Here is a 20,282-nt window from a genome sequence, read left to right as displayed (position 1 = left end):
CAAAAATGACAACATAGCAGTGTATAAGAGACCACGAATACTTGGCTGAACTTACATTCTTCAGAAAGTGGAGGAGACGTCAGACAAGGCCCCTCTGCAGCAGCATCCAAGGCTTCTTGTTCAAATATTTTCTCAGTGCATCTGGACAGATGTGGAGTAGATTTACCTATTTCTATTACTACAGTACAAGCAAAACATGTAGCTGCAGCAGACAGACTACTACTTGCACCAGTGATGTGTTCAACATAACATAAATTATTATCTAGTTGTGATTATGCATTAATAAAATAAAGAGGTTGCACTACAATTATATAGTTACACATTAGTGTTGATAGTTGTCCCTATTTGTTATCGAATTTCAGCACCATATCTAATGTGCTAAATAAGAGGGGGAGCACTAAGCAGCCAGTAGTTAACCAGATAAAAACAGCTATAAACCAGCTCAGCAGCTTAACTCAATACTTGGCAGCGATCACAGCATCATTATCTACAGTAGCATTATCAGGCAACTTTGCTTTATTTCAACTTCGCAAGCTGCTAGCTAGTACAAATTAAAAGTCAAACGGCATTTTTTAATGTTATAAAAGATGACATTGTCACAGTTCTGCCATTTTGCTCACCTCATGCAGTACTTTTCCATTCACCCCACCTCTGCTCCACTCTGACTGCCAGCCACACCCATCTCATCAAGGCAGCTCCACTCACCCGCTTTCAGTCAGACTGGCTCAGTATAAAGACTCCTGCTCTCCACAAACTCACTGCCAGATTGTTCTTCACTTCTTCGCATGCAAGACTCTCCAGCACTACTTCCCAGACTGATTTCCTGTTGCCAACCTTGCCTGTCTTCGACCAGCCAACCTTGCCTGAATCCCGGTAATTTCCTCAGCCTTTTGTCCGCGACCACGAGTTCTGCTTTTGCCCTCCTGGTTTCAGTCTGCCTGCTCCTGTGGCTGTGTGGAGATTTACTGCCTTGTCGCAACAGTGCAAGTTTCTTTGATCCTACCTGTGACTCCCTGTTGAACAGAGACTCTTGTTGTTTTGCCACACTGGTTTCAGTGTGTATGCTGTGTGGATTTTCACTTGCTGGACATTTCCTCTGCATTTCCCTGTGCCTGCTGCAAACTACATAACCTGTAATCTCTCAAGACAGATTCTGCAATTTACATTGTAGAATCTGTCGGCAGCCCTGTGTGAAAGACGACAACAGAGGGGGGGGGGGCTTTGAGTTTGAACAATGCTGCGCTTTAGCCAATCACAATGGAGGGGGCGTGGCCGAGATGTGCAGGTGTCCCCAGGAAATGTGTACCTACAGAAACAGCAAGCTCCGCGTCCATAGCGACCGCTCCACCCAAAACGCCGTCTCATCAACGTGAATTTTTTTTTTTTTCAGCGGATGTCTTAGTTACAACATGATTGAGCTAACTGGAGTAGTTTCATGTCGTATCCGACAACGGGAGGCTTTTGACAGATGACGTCCTGATGTTAGCTTTGCTAACTGTCCCTGTCAGCTACAGTCACTGCTGCTTTCTAGACATCGTGATTTCCCAAAACTGAATAAATACCACACATATCAAAACTGCTTTGCTAGCTCACTCATGTTGTAACTAAGATATCCGCTGGAAAAAATATTTTATTCACGGACCGTTTATTGAGTTATTACCTTATTTTTATACAGTCTATGGTTATTACAGACACCACTAACGGCTAACGTTAACAGTTAACGGTTAGCCCAGCTAATCTACGATAACCACGTTAATTACAAAACACACAGAAATAGTAACGTTTGTTCAGTCATTGTGTTTATAGACTTAACAAACATCAGATTAGTCTACACGGTGATATAGTGACGTGAAAAATGTGATATATAGCTAAACTTTGCTGGTTTTTTACCTGAAGTATTTGTAAACAACACGGCGATTCCCTGGGGGCACCGAAGGGCGTGAGCAATCGCCGAGGCCCCTGCACTTCCATTAGTCGAAAAACTCTGGGCTGTGCTTTTTTTTTTTTTTTTTTTTACCAATGGATTTCCAGATTGCATAACCTGTGACTCCCTGTTGAACAGAGACTCTTGTTGTTTTGCCACACTGGTTTCAGTGTGTATGCTGTATGGATTTTCACCTGCTGCACATTTCCTCTGCATTTCCCTGTGCCTGCTGCAAACTACATTAATGTCATTACCAACTGTACCTGTGTGTCTGCTGTGCTGCAATTGGGTCTTAAACACACCCGTTTCAGTACAATCTGGCCACAACATGGACCCAGCAAACACAGTGTCAACACAGTCACGCCTGGAAGGGTGGAGATTGTTCTTCGGCAGCACGAGGCTCTGCTTGCCTCCACCACTGCAGAGGTACATCAGGCTGCCGCTATCCAGCAGCAGGTGCTAGCTGCATTAACCGCACAGGTCAGCTCCTCAGTCCATGATCAGTACCATCCCATCTCCTGACCTCTCTGGGGTTCCACCAGAGTACCACGACTTCCGAGAGGTCATCAGCAAGACCAAGGCCACCTCGCTTCCTCCTCACCATCCCTACGACTGCGCCATCGACCTACAACCCGGCACCAGCCCACCTCGAGGTCGTCTGTATTCCCTGTCTGCACCCGAAAGAGAGGCCATGGAGACATACAGTCAGGTCCATAATTATTTGGACAATGATACAGTTGTCGTCATTTTGGCTCTGTACACCACCACAATGGGTTTTAAATGAAACAATGAATACCTGCTTAAAGTGCAGACTCTCAGCTTTCATTTAAGGCTTTTTTCAAAAATGTAGTATGAACCGTGTAGGAATTACAACCATTTCTTCACACAGTCCCCCAACTTTAAGGGCTCATAAGTATTTGGACAAACTAACATAATCATCAATTAAACAGTCAGTTTTAATACTTGGTTGCAAATCCTTTACAGTCAATGACTGCCTGAAGTGTTGGACACATAGGCATCATCAGATGCTGGGTTTCTTCCCTGGTGATGCTCTGCCAGCCCTTTACTGCAGCCGTCTGCACTTCCTGCTTGTGTTTTGGGTGTTTTGCCATCAGTTTTGGCTTCAGCAAGAGAAACACATCCTCAATTGGGTTCAGGTCAGATGATATGACTTGGCCATTGCAGAACATTCCACTTCTTTGCCTTAAAAATGTCTTTGGTTGCTTTTGCAGTATGCTTCAGGTCATTGTCCAACTGCACTGTGAAGCATCGTCCAATGAGTTTTGAAGCATTTGGTTGAATCTGAGCAGATAATGGTGCCCCAAACACTTCAGCTTTCATCCTGCTGCTCTTGTCAGCAGTCACATCATCAATAAATACAAGAGAACCAGTTCCACTGGCAGCCATACATGGCCATGACATAACAGTACCTCCACCATGCTTCACTGATGAGGTGGTGTGCTTTGGATCATGAGCAGTTCCTTCCCTTCTTCCTTCTCTTGTCTTCCCATCATTCTGGTAGTTGATCTTTGTTTTATCTGTCCATAGTATGCTGTTCCACAACTGTACAGGCTTTTTTGATGGTTTTTGACAAACTCTAATCTGGCCTTCCATTTTTAAGGCTAACCAATGGTTTGCATCTTGTGATAAACCCTCTGTATTTATTCTAGTGAAGTCTTGTCTTGCTTACAAGAGCAGCAGGATGGAAGCTGAAGTGTTTGGGGCACCATTACCTGCTCAGATTCAACTAAATGCTTCAAAACTCATTGGACGATGCTTCACAGTGCAGATGGACATTGACCTGAAGCATATTGCAAAAGCAACCAAAGACATTTTTAAGGCAAAGAAGTGGAATGTTCTGCAATGGCCAAGTCATATTATCTGACCTGAATCCAACTGAACATGCGTTTCTCTTGCTGAAGCCAAAACTGAGGGCAAAACACCCAAAACACAAGCAGGAAGTGCAGACAGCTACAGTAAAGGGCTGGCAGAGCATCACCAGGGAAGAAACCCAGCATCTGATGATGCCTATGTGTCCAACACTTCAGGCAGTCATTGACTGTAAAGGATTTGCAACCAAGTATTAAAACTGACTGTTTAATTGATGATTATGTTAGTTTGTCCAAATACTTATGAGCCCTAAAAGTCGGGGGACTGTGTGAAGAAATTGTTGTACTTCCTACACGGTTCATACTACATTTTTGAAAAAAGCCTTAAATGAAAGCTGAGAGTCTGCACTTTAAGCAGGTATTCATTGTTTCATTTAAAACCCATTGTGGTGGTGTACAGAGCCAAAATGACGACAACTGTATTATTGTCCAAATAATTATGGACCTGACTGTACATTAATGACTCCCTGGCAGCCGGCATCATCTGCCCGTCTTCATCCCCTGCTGGCGCTGGGTTTTTCTTTGTGGACAAGAAGGACAAGACCTTGAGGCCTTGCATTAACTATCGAGGCCTTAATGACATCACAGTGAAGACCCGGTACCCCCTCCCTCTCCTCTCATCAGCCTTCGAGGTCCTGGAAGGGTTCCTCTGCGTTTGACCTGTGAGCTGCTCTACCTCAGCCAAGGTCTTTATTCCCACAGCAACTGAGTGGCTCAGGACTAGCACAGTGTAGCAGGACTAGCAGGAGTAGCAAACTTGACTGTCATGGAAACAAATGGGGGGAGATACACGTTTCTTAGTAAGACGGCAGCACAATCGGATGTCCTGTTTGCTGTCATATGTATGCAGATCCTCCATAATGGCCCAGAAGATGTGATTGCCATCCAGTTCGAACCCACGGTTACACCAGTTGTTGTGTATATTCTTGATCAGATGTGGTGGATCCCACAGGCAGAACACTCTGACAGTATCTACTTCAAAGTATGGCTTCTCCTTTGTTACACCAAGACAAGCAAGCATTGCACAGTTACCAGCACCCTGGTCACAGATTAAGACTAAGCACTCCATCCCAGCCTTCCTTAGCTCACAAATTACCTCTAGGAGCAGTGACTGAAGCCGGGCATGTGCTGTGGGACCACTGGTGAAGCAGTATCCAAAGAGCTGCTTCCACTTTCAGAACAGTCCTTTTACCATGAATGCAGAGGCATAGTTGGCAACATATGGTGTACACTGACCTTTACCGAAATCCTCAAAACCTTCAATCCCGTCTGCAGACTCATTATAGTGGACCATGACCTGGATGACTGAGAATCTTCACCGACAAATTATAGTGGACTGCCTGTTTGAGAGACATTTTATCAGTGATGATGGCACAAACCTTATCCACAGGCTTTGTGGTCTCCATAATCTTCTTCATGGTGGCAAGAATATTCTGGTTAAAGCCAGGTTTTAAATCAATGGGCATCATAAGCTTCTGCAGTGTGCAGATAGATGGCATAGAAAACACTTTGAACAGTAGCCTGTAACACTTTGGACTGGCATGCAACAGAGCCAAGAGGAAAGCTTTGTCCTGAGTGGTCCACCGGAAACCATGAGCCTTGCACTGAGACATATGTATCTGTGTACTCACAAAACCATAGGCTTTGGCTGGTAAGAGTTTCTTCAACTGCTTCATCACTGACTCCTTATTAACACCTGGCTTGCTGGTCCCATACTTTCGCCTTCAGTTTGCACACCTGTGACTTCAGACTCCTGGGGTCTCATGTACAAAGACTTGCGTGGATTTCCTACTGAAACATGGCATACGCTTAAATCCAGAAAACGTTGTACACACAAAAATATCCAGATGTATGAATCTGTGCGTACACATGAATCCAAGCACATTTCCTTTGTACATCCCAATCAACGTGGAATTGAGCGCACATGTTGGAGTACCCGGCCCCCCCCGTCCACGCCCCCATTTAAATATGCAAATCATATTTAAATGAACCCTGCACCTGAGATTCCCCTCTCTGCACGATCAGAAAACTAAAACAAAAGAATGAGTAAGACGGGAAAAAAGAAGAACCTCACAGAATGTGAATTGCAGACGCTCACTGAAGTGGAGGCGCACAAAAATGTACTTTTTGGCACGCTGTCCTCTGGCATCAATACTAAATGTAAGCGGAGTGAGTGGGAGAGTGTGTGTGAGGCTGTCAATGCTGTGGGGACAGAAAAGCATAAACACGCAGAATTAAAAAAGAGGTGGTCCGACATTAAGGTGGACGTGAAGCGGAGGACAGCTGCCCACCACCAAAGTGTGGCCAAAACAGGCGGGGGGACAGGAGAGGAGGAGCTCACCCCGTTTGAACAGAGAGTCTCCTGGGGTCAGTTGAAAGCAGACAAATAATTATGTGAACTGGATTTCCAATTTCCATTTGTTAATTTTATACACCACTTACACGGATCACACACTATTGTTGTAAATGGATGCAGAAGTGCGCCGGGGAAAAGGTGTGGCTGATTAAGACATGTCACACTTTACGCACGGGTTTATTGACATGAGTATTTTACACACACAGAGACAATCAGGGGCTTGTTAGAAAACTCTGAAGCTGTAGTTTAACCAGCAAAAAACAGTAAGTCACTAACTCTAACCACTGACTAGTACTGATGCTGTGAAGACAGGATAATATTTGGGGGCACACATGCTCAGTGCGCATAATGGGGATTAATATTAGGACAATTAAACAAATAAATTATTTACTCACCAAGAAGCCACCCATTGCGCACAGTGCCAGCTAGTAGTCTGTTCCCAACCATGCTGTTACTCAGAATGTATGAATCGTGCGTTGTTAAACCAAGCTACCTCGCCACAATGTTGATTAATTGCATTTGCGCATCACATATGATCTGTACACTGATCGAATGAAAATGCTTCCTGTTGACATAAACAAATTCATCCCATGATGGCGCTTTTATACTGTAGCCATGTGTGTGCAGTCGATAGCTCTGATAATGTTAGGAAAACCGGCTGTCGCTGCAAATTGCGCTTTAATGTTGGCCTGTTAAGCTGCATTGTATGGGAATTTGATATACCTAGCTGACATGCGGATAATTCCATCCCACACAGATAGCATTGGCTCGGCTCAGGGTCGACTGGCACAGTCCCGATTGGTCGGCCAGCTCCCTCTGGAATGCCCCTGTTGCTAGGAACCCCAGTGTGGTCAGCACCTGTATGGATACAGGCAGCGCATGGCTCCTCACCGTGTCGCGCTGCCGGCTGCAGCTCTGCGCACAGTTCCAGGAGGATTGGCCTCGGGAACCTAAAGCAGCTGATGAGCCAGTGCCATCTGTCTCTGAACATACGCTCTCTTCGTATTGCGCCATTTACAAATCTTCTAATACTGCTAAAGTAGCCGTTGTTGTTAACGGTATTTTCGGCACCACTTTGCGCATGCTTTTATATCCACTCATCTAATTGCGTGGGTGTGTTAATTGTTCATCAGTGTTAATTGTTGATGTGTCTCTGATGTGCACATCACTCTGAGGACTAATTGTTTTCACATTTATTTATTATAACAGTTTCCCAGCATCACCTCTAAGTGTCGCCCAAGGATCAACAGCTGTAGAAACGTGCGTACGCCAGCCATGAAGTTGGTGTGAGGCACCGCACATTTCCACGGTCATTTTACTCTTGATACATCTGAACTTTGCCGTGGAAAAGGACGTACGCCACGTTTTTGTGCGTACGCACCCTTTGTACATGAGGCCCCTGATCTTCATCTTCAGGGCCAATTCCTTGGCAGCAGCTTCAAGGACTGTTGGTAATGACGTGAGGGGCAACAGTGGTGTCAGTGGCATCGAAAGTCCTGCTACAGCAGCATCAGGTGTGGTGATATCAGTCTCTGAATCAGTAGATTGTTGAAAACTGTCTGCAGTGGACGAGCCTGCCTTTGACGGGTGAACAACATGACTCTGTCTGCCTGTAAAACAAACACAAATTTGGAAAAATATGAACTCAAATCAATTTACAGCAAAACAACAAGGTATTACTATCACTTAAGAGACAATAAGACTTCCACTCTAAAATTGATAATGTTATAGGCACACTCTCCTTAACTCCAAGTCCAGTGGGGGTGGTTGGTTAGGGGCGTTAACCCTTGCGGGCACCACATCCCTTTTCAATCCTGCATGGCTACAAAATAATGAAAAAGAGATGGATGGCCTTTATAGTCCCCAAGGGGAAATTCATTTTTACAGTCTCTACATTGCATGTCTACAACAGGGAGAAAAGACAAACAACACACCGATACGTAGTTTTATTTATATATACATATACATATATATACAGTATATATATATATATATATATATATATATATATATATATATATACATATTATTTATATATATATATGTATATATATATATATATATATATATATATATATATACAGTACAGGCCAAAAGTTTGGACACACTTTCTCATTCAATGCGTTTTCTTTATTTTCATGACTATTTACATTGTAGATTCTCACTGAAGGCATCAAAACTATGAATGAACACATGTGGAGTTATGTACTTAACAAAAAAAGGTGAAATAACTGAAAACATGTTTTATATTCTAGTTTCTTCAAAATAGCCACCCTTTGCTCTGATTACTGCTTTGCACACTCTTGGCATTCTCTCCATGAGCTTCAAGAGGTAGTCACCTGAAATGGTTTTCCAACAGTCTTGAAGGAGTTCCCAGAGGTGTTTAGCACTTGTTGGCCCCTTTGCCTTCACTCTGCGGTCCAGCTCACCCCAAACCATCTCGATTGGGTTCAGGTCCGGTGACTGTGGAGGCCAGGTCATCTGCCGCAGCACTCCATCACTCTCCTTCTTGGTCAAATAGCCCTTACACAGCCTGGAGGTGTGTTTGGGGTCATTGTCCTGTTGAAAAATAAATGATCGTCCAACTAAACGCAAACCGGATGGCATGTCGCTGCAGGATGCTGTGGTAGCCATGCTGGTTCAGTGTGCCTTCAATTTTGAATAAATCCCCAACAGTGTCACCAGCAAAACACCCCCACACCATCACACCTCCTCCTCCATGCTTCACAGTGGGAACCAGGCATGTGGAATCCATCCGTTCACCTTTTCTGCGTCTCACAAAGACACGGCGGTTGGAACCAAAGATCTCAAATTTGGACTCCTCAGACCAAAGCACAGATTTCCACTGGTCTAATGTCCATTCCTTGTGTTTCTTGGCCCAAACAAATCTCTTCTGCTTGTTGCCTCTCCTTAGCAGTGGTTTCCTAGCAGCTATTTGACCATGAAGGCCTGATTGGCGCAGTCTCCTCTTAACAGTTGTTCTAGAGATGGGTCTGCTGCTAGAACTCTGTGTGGCATTCATCTGGTCTCTGATCTGAGCTGCTGTTAACTTGCGATTTCTGAGGCTGGTGACTCGGATGAACTTATCCTCAGAAGCAGAGGTGACTCTTGGTCTTCCTTTCCTGGGTCGGTCCTCATGTGTGCCAGTTTCGTTGTAGCGCTTGATGGTTTTTGCGACTCCACTTGGGGACACATTTAAAGTTTTTGCAATTTTCCGGACTGACTGACCTTCATTTCTTAAAGTAATGATGGCCACTTGTTTTTCTTCAGTTAGCTGATTGGTTCTTGCCATAATATGAATTTTAACAGTTGTCCAATAGGGCTGTCGGCTGTGTATTAACCTGACTTCTGCACAACACAACTGATGGTCCCAACCCCATTGATAAAGCAAGAAATTCCACTAATTAACCCTGATAAAGCACACCTGTGAAGTGGAAACCATTTCAGGTGACTACCTCTTGAAGCTCATGGAGAGAATGCCAAGAGTGTGCAAAGCAGTAATCAGAGCAAAGGGTGGCTATTTTGAAGAAACTAGAATATAAAACATGTTTTCAGTTATTTCACCTTTTTTTGTTAAGTACATAACTCCACATGTGTTCATTCATAGTTTTGATGCCTTCAGTGAGAATCTACAATGTAAATAGTCATGAAAATAAAGAAAACGCATTGAATGAGAAGGTGTGTCCAAACTTTTGGTCTGTACTGTAGGTTAGAACAATTATAATATATGCGTTTCCAGCAGACGTTGCGCTAGAATTTTTCGTCGCTGGTCATTTTGACCGACAGGGTCATAAAAATCCGGTCAAAATCTATTTTTACCGATCATTTTAATTTTCCTTTAAGATATTCAAAGATATTTAGTTTTCATTCGTTCATTTTTAATAAATCCAACAAGCAAGTTATAAAGTGTGCATTAATAAGGACATGAACAAAAAGATGAACAGACATCCACACACCCGTGTCATTCTGGACAAACCGGACGCGGAACCAAAGCGCAGCGCCCAGCAGCGGAGGCAGTTTTCAATCGGCGCCCATGTTAACCTATCTGACTGTCCACACAGGCCGCTGAGAAGAGCAGAGCGCCCGCGGAGGCAGCGCTTCAGTTCGGCATCTGGTCTATTTTTCACGCAAGCGCAAATATGGCGAGCGCTTCTGTCAAGCTGGATAGAGTGGATCGTACTAAACAGGAAGTCGGACACAGAAAAGACGAGAGAATCCGGCCAATTTTCAAAATAAAATAACAGCATGCACTGAGGAATGTGAGGAGAAAATACTGTGTTTGTAATTCAAAATAACACAACAGTGCATAACCGAAAACATTTTTCAATACCCTAATCACTTCATTACAATTTTAATTTTGTGTCACCGAGCCTACAGACATAACTACATAAATAAAATGGTCAGAACAATATGCCCTATTCATTCAGTGTTTGTCCAACACACTCAATACATGGACATGCAATGACAAATTGTAATTAACTTATTACGTTATAAAAAATGATTAAAATATGGACTTACCCATGTTTAAAATGACCTGTTGAAATGAAAAAACGAGTACTGACGGGAACAGACGAGTGTAGTCGATGTTTAACCGGCGTGGAGAGCGCAGGAGAAATGCGCTGCCTGTGTGGACAGTCAAGTGCCTGCGAGTACACTCGCAGGACTTCCACGGCACTACGCATCCGGTGTGTCCAGGGCTCAACAACGCTACATGAAGCAGATGAATGACTTTTTCTCTGCAGTGTGAAAACGGCAGCCACTGACTGTGCACTCCGCCGCCATGTGGGCAGGTGTGGTAATTGCACCCGGTCAAAATGACCGACGGCCTTCAGATTTTCCGGTCATTGCTGTAAAAAACCGGTCAATGACCGAGAATATCCGGTTAACGCGACCCCTGGTTTCCAGAGTGTTCTTCCACAGGACACAGGGAGATGAGGAAGAGGGAGGGATACAGGAGGAAGACCAGGGAGAGGAAGGGGGCGAGGGGGTAGGGACGGTGCAGGAACGGCCAGGCGAAGAGGTGTGTCTCGGCTACCCAGAGGGAAGAGGAGGAGGAGAGGGTGGCAGCCTTCGCAGCAGCGTGAAAGGAATCAACAGATTAGGCTGTAGGCTAGGCTAAACATTTAGCTGTAGCTCTGGGACAAAGTTAGCCAAGGCTAGGATAACGTTAGCACGTTAACGTAGCCGTCATTTGAACTTAGACAAGAGGGAAAAGTAGTTGAAAACATGAAGCCAAAATGATTTTAAAATATCAGATTGAATTACCTGTCTAGCAGAAAGCAGGCAACCTCCACATCGCTTGTGAAATCCTTCTCCTTCAGGAGTTCTTTCCACCTGGAATAAGCAATGCTGATATTCACTCGCGTTTTGTCCCATCCTCGCTTATCTGATCTTTTTCTTTTATTTGGTGCCGTGGTCATCCATTTAAAGTGCGACAGAATCATAAAAGTACAAAGCAGGTTCACGCAGAAGCGCCCCGAATTGATCTTCACCTTAACCGTCTCCAGTGACGGCAAGTTCTAGGTAAACGCAAAAGGCGAAGCACGTATATCCCTTTCGGCCACTGTATTCAAATATGGCGACGCAAGAGGGCAGCCTTCAGCAGACCGTACCCTGCCTGTGTATATATATAGAGAAATCATTCTAAGCCTATGAGAAAGCTTCCATTTGTATGTGAATTGCATTACACTTTAGTAAATATATATTTATGAAAGCAGTAGTTGATATTTGCTAATAAACATCCACATAAAGTACACATTGTAACTTTAATAATAAAAATAATAATACATTTATTTGTTTTGTTTTTGTTAAAGATTGTTTTTTGGGCTGTTTTGCCTTTAATGGACAGGACAGAGTGAAGATTGTGAAGTGGAGAGAGAGAGAGAGAGTGGGGGGACAACATGCAGCAAAGGGTTGCAAGCCGGAACTCGCGACTGCTGCAGCGAGGCATCACCTCCATGCGTGGGGCGCCGGCACTATCCACTAAGCTACCGACGCCCCAATACATTTATTTGTAAAGCGCTTTCAATCAAAGTGCTGTACATCATTAAAAACCAGAAGGCCACTAAAACAGTATACAATAAGTAAAACACAATAAAACACAATAAAACAATAACAGACAACAACAAACAGACAAATCAAGACTTATACACAACAGTGAACAAATGGGTATTTAGCTTTGCTTTGAAAATATCAACATGCCTGCCTAATACCAATAGGTAGATTGTTCCACAAGGTTGGTGCACAAAATGAAAAAGCCCGCTCACCAACCGTCTTTCTGCAGAACTTGGGGACACTCAGAAGATGAGCCCCCTGGGAGTGCAGGTCACGTGCAGGTGTGTATGGTTTAATCAGGACAGACAAGTACTGTGCTGCAGTGCCATTCACAATTTTATAAGTAAGCAAAAGCACTTTAAAGTCAGCTCTAACCTCTGCCAGAAACCAGTGGAGCAAGGCCAACACGGGAGTAATATGCTCATATTTACTGGCTCCAGTCAGAACATGAGCTGCTGCGTTCTGTACCATCTGAAGACCCAAAAAACTCTTCTTTGGCAAACCTGACAGAAGGGCATAACAGTAATCTAGTCGTGATGTGACAAAAGCATGAATAAGGATCTTAGCATCCTTAAATGAAAGAATAGGTTGAATCATAGTAATGTTCCTTAGGTGAAAAAAGGCCACTCTGGTCACCTCCTTTATATGAAAATCGAATGAGGGTCTGATCAAAGAGCATACCAAGATTCTTAACTCTGTCATGGCAATGAATCACTAAATCATCCAGAGACAAAGTGAAATGTTCATACAGATGCATTAATTTTGCAGGACCAATAATCATCATTTCTGTCTTAACCAAGTGAAGTAACAGGAAATTTCTAGATAACCATCCCCTAACTGCAGCTACACAGATCTCAAGTTTAGTTATATCTGACCCATTTTGCAGGATAATAAGCGTATACAGCTGTAAGTCATCAGCATAACAATGAAAAGAGACCAGACCCCTGTAGAACCCCATGACTAACAGCATGCGGTTCAGAGAATGTGTTGTTGTATAAGACATGTAAAGATCTGTCTGATAAGTATGATCTCCACCAAAGGAGCACCTGACCTGAGATGCCAAAATAATTTTCAAGTCTGTCCAATAAAATAGAATGATCCACCGTGTCAAATGCCACACTTAGATCGAGGAAAAACAGTAGCACAGATGCTGACTCTGAATCTACAGACAATAATAAATCATTTGTCACCTCTGTGAGTGCCGTTTCAGTTGAATGATTTACTCTGAAAGCAGACTGAAAAGGCTCAAGGAGGTCATTAAATGTCAAGTATTTCAAAACCTGCTTTGAGACAACTTTTTCAAAAACTTTTGACAAAAAGGCAAGATTCGAGACAGGTCTATAATGTTTTAAGGAGTTGGCATCCAAGCCAGGCTTCTTTAATAAGGGCTTAACCACGGCAGATTTAAAACAAGCTGGTAAAACGCCAGTGGAAAATACGGTGGCCGTGAAGGTCAAAACACAACATTTCACAAAAACACAACAGCATTACAGAAAACACAATGACATTTCACAAAACACAACGACATTACAAAAAACATAACATTACAGAAAACACAACAACATTTCACAAAACATGACATTACAGAAAACACAACAACATTTCACAAAACACAACAACATTTCACAAAACACAACGGCATTTCAGATTACGGAAAAGGGAGGAACAACACTTCTTGTTTCTGATTGGACAGAACCCGAGTCAGTTCATAGTTTATTCAATGGATGCAGCCAGAGAAATGTGCTAAAATATAAGCTGAAGAGATCGGTTGTTTCGCTGCCAGTCAAGAAATAACGCTTTGTGAATGGTCAGCTACGTGGAAGTGTAGACACTGTGATGCGCTTTGAAAGCAGACAACATGTACTGTCCATATTGTGGAAAGATGTATGACTCGTTGCCAAATTTCTGCATGTCTTGTGGAAAGACATTGGCATTAATTAAAGAGGCCGAGGGGACACACGATGAGCACGTCGCAGGCTCAACAGGTAAAATATCACGTTTAACTGAAGTTAACATGCTATGTATAATTTTTAACTGCGGCCTGTCTCGCGATTGATGTCTGGGCTCACTCATAAAACGTGAATTACAAAAACACAACCTGGGCCACATTCAGCTAGATTGTCAAAACTAGTTTTTCTCTGTTTGTGTAGCTGCGGTGGATGCGGCCCCAAAAATGCCATCACTGAAGACCTTCCTCGAATACAGGAGGAAGAAGTCAGAGGAAAGGCTGAATTTCGCTTGTCAGAGGAGGAGTCTGAAGAAGAAAGAACAGAAAAAAAATACAGGTAACCTTAGGCAATGTGGGGTGAGGGGGAGGTGCTGAAAATGATGGTTAACTGGACAATATAGATGGTAACATTATCCGTTGAAGATTTTTAGTGAAGAGCATTACTTTTACTGTTTGGATGTCTCACCTTTACAATCAAATGATGATGAAAGTGACAAATTTGTGTCTGAAAATTAGATCATGTATGTGGTTCACTCTAAAACATCTTGGTCATGATAAGCTAATTGCCAAAAAGATGTTTAAGGAGTTATTGAATGCAGTCATGTCAGTTTGTCTTGGTTATTTACATTTGTGGAAGATCATCTGTGGTTGAGACTATGTCAGTTGTATGATGTATCCTTGTGGGAGAAAAGAGAATAGTGTGCCTGTATTGCTGTCTGTTTCCTGTTACTTATCAAGGGTTTTTTTAAGGCATAGAAAAGAAGCATTTGTTAGCCTAATCAAGTTAAGCAGGATTTCTTTGAAAAATGCCCTTTTAAATTTGGACAGCTTTTTGGAAGTAGTTAGATGTAAATAATTTATTAAACTAGTTTCTGTAATAGCGTCTTGTACATACTTACAGACATACTTATTGTGTGGTTTTATGCACCAAGTTGAATATACCTGATTTATTTTCTTTGTACAGACAAATATTGGAATCATGTGTCTTCAAAATGCCATCATGAAACCTATCAGAGGGAAAACTCTTCCACTGATCGTTAATCCAGACATTAATGCAGCTGGGCTACATCTGTTGGCAGTCAAGAAGATGACTGACTTCAATACTGATTTGGAGGGGGGGTCCCTACGTCCTCATTTACCCAGACAGGACAGAAGTCAATAACATTCCTGGAACTTTAAAGCCATTTACTCTGAGAGAGTATAAAGCTGAAATAGGAAACCCCTCACAATGTCACTCACCAGCTGCTTAGCCATAGGTGAACGACAAGATACATCGGACACAGATGAGGAAGTCCATGTGAAAAGAGTGACAGAGGTTGACCTTGCCGACACACTGGTAGGTGTGTGTTTGTGTGTTTGTGTGTTTATGTTCATGCCAGTTGGCTCAAAGGGGGAATGGCAGTGGCTTTCTTCAGAATGGCACATAACTTCCAAATGGATTTACAGATTCCCACAAGATTTTGTAAAAATGTTGAGTACGGGTGAGGCGGGGGTGCAGCGCACCTGCGCTTTGCCAACTGGGTGTGGCCAGGAGGATTTTGCAAGACCTGGTTTCAGCTGGCGAGCTTTTAGCACACCTTCGTCGAAGCCTTTTGGCACGAAACTGTCACTGCGCCAAGCTGGATCTGTCGACACCTCCCCCTGCTGCGCCGCCACACCCATCTCAGTGCACCTCGGTCTGCCAAACTACCAAACTGAGCGCGCCTCGGGCTGCGCTGCTTGAAACTAGCTCTGCGCGGGGTTCGCCACCCTGCGCCACCCTACACCGCGCTGGGAAACTAGAGCCCTACATGTCAATTTCCTAAAAGGTTGTGTGGACGTGGGGGTGGTTTATAACCACAAGGCACGTAATTGCTTTAAATGGATTCACATAATGACAAAACTTTGTAGACACACACACACACACACACACACACACACACACACATAGAGAGACACATACATAGGCTACATTGGAAACAATTAAAGCTTTTTCATCACCAAAGTACATCCTATGCACTCAAAATGCTGTGGGTAAATTTTTCGTTGTCTGTCAATTTGTAAACTCACTCTACCTCAATATACTTTTGTTTAAATACCAACAAAAATTAATCACACACACATGGGGGGGTGGATAAGCAATGGGGAAATGGAGACAAAATAACCATGTGAACCAAGATAATTGAGCACATTAAAGTTAGTATTCAATATATTCCTCCTTGAGCACAACACAAATCAGTCTATGCACCCACACAGCTAGGCAATAATATCCCAAACAAGCCAATGTATGGAACATGTCTCTTTTCCACAAAACAAGCAAATTATGAATGGGGTACTTGAATCTAAATTAATTTATTGGAGTGGATTAACAAAATCTTGTTAATGTCATTCATGGTAAATATTAATGCATTCTTTCTTTCCATCCTTCCATCTAGCTCTGCTGGAACATCAGATCAGGGTGCAATGGGAGAGGTAGGGAAGTTGTGCTGGTTTTCTTGCTTGTAATGCATGTAAAACTTTATTTTTAAAAAATCAAAATGTTAGTACCACTGATAAACTAGACAGATTAATGTGTTACTGTGGTGTACAATTAGAGCAGTATTTAAACTGCATGTAATATTGTGATGTTTTTCTCCATATATATGCTAAACTGTTAATCTCATTCATTTCAGACACTGATGACCCTATGTAGGGCACTTCTGAAAGAAAGGACACTGCTACAAGGTATTGAGTTGAGCCATGGATCTTCATTCTTATTATTATTATTACATAAGGCAGATACCCTATACTAATGATTAATGATTAGTGTTGCAGATGCAGCCCTTTCCACCATGAATGCTGGGAAGTCCACAGAGAACACATTGTACAGGTAATGTTTAGTTTAAGGTAGTCACTTAAATGTCGCTGTCACCATACAAGATTAAAGATGTACACAATAGTGTTATGGCACATTGTTTTCATTACATTTTGTTTGTTGCAGCAAATACACCCAGCTTTATGCTCTTATTGTTATTGAGGATGAGGACGGGAGTGAAGATTTCAATGTTATACCCATAAGCTCTGACCCTGCAAAGAAAGCTGAGTAAGTTTTATTATTATTATTGTCTGTCATCTTGAAACTGAAGTTTTGTGTGGTGTCGGAGGTCAAGGTTACACCTATGAAAAACATTTTAATGACAAATTTAATAAAACATACAAAAACACTGATGTGGTGTTTAAAATCATTGTTCCTGAGTGTCTGTAAGAACAATTATTTTATATGCTTAATTTTATTCCATTCTGTTTGGTATCGTTACAGGCACACAAGTATATCTGCAGCCGAGATCATTGAGGAATTAGCATGTGCCATAGACCACAAAACTGTCAGCAGATTCAACATAACACACTCAAATGTTTGGGATGGAGCTGTCAGACGTTTCAGACGTTCAACCTTCTCTTGCTTGTGAGATTCACTGATGATGCAGGCTTCTTTGAAGAGGGGATAGACACCGGTGGACCAAGGCGAGAGTTTCTCACACTTCTTATGAGCCTCTTGCAGTCACGACCCATTTTTGAAGGACCCACACAGAGTTGGTGGACTTGGTGTACAATGTTACAGGTTTGTTGTCAGGCCAGCCCTTGCTTGCATAATTTAATTTAATCATGCTTATTTCTCATATGTCATATGACAGAGTATGCTAAGAATTTGTATGTCAAGGGAAGGAGTAAGACTCTGAAGTATTGTTTTTTTTAGAGATGTGATACACCGTTATTCCAGTGGTTACACACTATTCCAATGATGTACCAATGCACCAACAAAGGCAAGAAATAAGAAAAGTCAGTAAACATGGATGTGAACAATGTTCAGCTTTGCAAATAGTTTTTAGATTAATTCAAATTCAACACATTTATGAGTTTTAAAGTAGCACTTAATATAAACATTCATTTTTTTTTATCTACAAGAAAACTCCACAGGTCATATTTTTAAAGCAACATTTTTGTGCCCCTCATAAAGGGACAACTGTAAATAGAAGTATTTAAGTACACTCTGATTTCTCGAGATACAGAATTTATTGTTTTTGTAATGTGATGTACTGTAGGTTTGTGACAAAATTAAATTTGATCTCCACCATGTGCATTCCCCCAGCAATAAGGGAGGATGAGTATGACATGGCAGGGAAGATGATAGCTGTGTCCATTGTTCATTGAGGACCAGGCCCACATTTTCTCTCAAGGGACCTGGTCAATCACATAGCTGGACAGCCTGGTTTCTGTACACAGGTGAAGGATGTAACAGATGATGAGATAGGGAGAGCTCTCCATGAGGTATGGCAAGAAAGTACACTGGTCATTAAATTAATTAAATGCTTAGAAGTGCAGTACATCTGGTTAAGTGTACAGTAAAGCCCCTTATTCAAATGACTGATGTGTGCAGAAATCCATAATGCTTAAGAGTAATCATTACTGAAAACACTGAATTCAATTACTTCTTACATTTCTTTTTTGTCTCAGCAGTAAAGTGATATCCACTATTATAATTAGCAGTTGTATGCATTTCTTTGTTGGTTACTGTTTCCATTAAGATTGAGTCGGCACATTCTTTGACGTCTGTGCAAGATGCGTTACTGAAACACAGCTCCTTGCTTCAAACTGCTGGATGTTTCAGATGTGTCAGCTCTTTGGATGAAAAACACACCATTGTGGCAGAATACCTTACATCGTACGTCATCGGCAGAAATCACAGCGTAATAGAAAGGTAATACTAGGTATTTTAATTAAATGGATTGAGTGTTGAGTGGGGCCTAACTAAAACACTCTCATTACAGCTGCTGCACTTCTCGACATTATTAATATTAAGTACTAATTAAGTTGAGTCAATGATTTGAAAATTGTTATCCAAATGTTATGGGAAAAAGTCTTCCATATTTTGGGATTTCTCAGCCTTTATAAGTCATAGACAGCTTCATGTTATTGCTTTTTATAGTATTCAAATATTATAGGGCCTGAAAAAGTGAAAAGCCTCTTATAGTAATGTTAAAAATCTTGTTAACCTGAAAATTGTATAGGTTTTACTGCCTGTAACAATTGACTGTACCCTTCAATAGATTCAAAGATGGACTGGCCAACCTGCACCTTTTGGATACCCTTTGCCAACATCCGACTGTACTGGCTCCAGTGCTGTGTCATAAGGACAAGACGCTGACTTCTGCAGAACTTGAACAACTCTATAAACCACAGCTCAGTCCTACAGGGAGCAACAGGAAGACTGCAGAAAACTTGACACTCAGCTTCTGGGCAGACTATCTAATGGACTGTGAAGGTTTGTGAAGTAAAATGCTATTCTGATTATAAATGATCTACTCTTATTACATGAATGTAAATATATTTAAAGACAGTTCTTTGTTTTACAGAGCAAGGACCTGTGTCGCTGGAGGAGCTGTTTAAGTTCATCACAGGCCTGAAGACAGTACCACCCGCAGGAATGACACCCCAACCATGCATCACATTTTCACAGGGGTCTGTGTATCCCACAGCTAACATATGTGCAAACACCATCAAACTTCCACTCTTGCAAACCTATGGTGATTTCAAAGCAAATATGGATTTTGATATTCAAAACTCGCCAGGATTTGGATGTCTGTGAAAAGTAAAAATCAAGAGGGAGGTAGAACAGCTTCAGCTAAGTCTAGCTTTGTTTTGACTACCTGACTTTTCTTAGCCTTGAAGTTACTCACATGTTCCAATCAGTTGTATGAGGAAAAGCTCTGTTTGGTCTTTTGTTTCATGCCTCTTTTCCAGTTTACATGTCATTTGTATTTTGATAAAAGTTCATTGAGTATCAAGGCAACTTCACTTGGACCTAATTTCTTTAATAAACACAACACTGTTTCAAAGTGTTTTCTCAAGATGTATTAACTCTGTCATAACAGTTATTTGTCAAAAATGTAAAATAAAAAAGTGTAGTACTGTTTTCCAATGCTCAAAGAAAAGTCTTTACATAATATCTTTTAGAGTCCACAATACCAAGTCCTGCCAACTCTGTGAGGGCTCACGGCTGTCTCACTGTGAAGATACTGTCCCATTTATAGCCCAGCTGTTCCCTTCAGTGTAATGTACAGCTGTAATGCTGCCTGCCAGGAATCTGAAATGACG

At 42.1% G+C, this 20,282-nt stretch overlaps 1 pseudogene; it reads left to right on the top strand.

The window, feature by feature from the left end:
• Positions 1-14,331: 14,331 nt before the first annotated feature.
• LOC144466485 (G2/M phase-specific E3 ubiquitin-protein ligase-like) lies at positions 14,332-19,773 on the top strand (annotated as a pseudogene).
• The last annotated feature ends 509 nt before the right edge of the window (positions 19,774-20,282 follow it).

This window comes from Epinephelus lanceolatus, chromosome 13 (genome assembly GCF_041903045.1).
Source record: "Epinephelus lanceolatus isolate andai-2023 chromosome 13, ASM4190304v1, whole genome shotgun sequence".
NCBI classification, from domain to species: Eukaryota; Metazoa; Chordata; class Actinopteri; order Perciformes; family Serranidae; genus Epinephelus; species Epinephelus lanceolatus.
The sequence above is the reverse complement of the archived record's forward strand: the minus strand, read 5'-3'. Positions and strand labels throughout refer to the sequence as shown.